The sequence below is a fragment of the Myotis davidii genome, unplaced genomic scaffold, assembly GCF_000327345.1.
Source record: "Myotis davidii unplaced genomic scaffold, ASM32734v1 scaffold763, whole genome shotgun sequence".
Lineage (NCBI taxonomy): Eukaryota > Metazoa > Chordata > Mammalia > Chiroptera > Vespertilionidae > Myotis > Myotis davidii.
In genome coordinates, this window is record NW_006294248.1 from 723991 (window position 1) to 724578 (window position 588).

The 588-nt window shown below is 61.7% G+C and overlaps 1 protein-coding gene across 5 annotated transcripts in view; it reads left to right on the forward strand.

Moving 5' to 3' along the window:
* The window catches only part of SEMA6D (semaphorin 6D), a 206179-nt gene that overhangs the window by 127113 nt on the left and 78478 nt on the right, over positions 1–588 (forward strand). For 4 of the 5 annotated variants that reach the window (XM_006768268.2, XM_006768271.2, XM_006768272.2 and 1 more), the window contains exon 1: positions 7–187. The exons of the other annotated variant lie outside the window; for it this stretch is intronic. The gene's annotated coding sequence lies outside the window, so the exon portion shown is untranslated. Of the gene's footprint in view, positions 1–6; positions 188–588 lie in introns of those variants that run through there. 5 annotated transcript variants of the gene reach the window in all.

Consider the following 588-nt stretch of genomic DNA (forward strand, 5'->3'; position numbering starts at 1 on the left):
CGGCGGCTGCTGCTGCTGCTGCTGACGCTGCTGCAAGGACTGCCGGTGGCGAGTTTCAGGATTATATCGAGGGAGCCAAGACCTAAAGACACAGACGGACATCCATGTCTATTTTCTATTTTGTTCCTTTATTTTCCTTTTTCCTTGCACGTGACAAGCTTTATTTCTACCAGCCACCCCTCATGAGGTAAGCCCCTCTTGTGCAAATGTTGTAATGCTCTGGGCGCCTGGTGGGGATCGGACTGGGATCCTCCGAGCCTGCATCGCTGGCAGTGCGCGCGCGAGTGTGCGTGGCCACTGGAGAGGTGATTTCTTTTTCACCAGCTCTCTCCGCTGGCCGCGCCAGGGACGCGCGGAGGGCTGGAGAGGTTTGGCGGACCCGTCAAAACTGGCGGAGCTGGGAGCTTGGGGGGAGGGGCATGTGGCCCTGGAGGGCCCCCAGCACTGAGCACCCCCCTCGGGGGGAATTAGCGGAAGAAGGGGGCGAGGAAAAGTTTCTTGCCTGGCAGCGCCAGCTCCGCGCTGCCCCGCGCATTGTCAGGGGCAGCCCGGGCTGTTCCGGTGCCGGGCACGGCGTCTCCAGCCAGC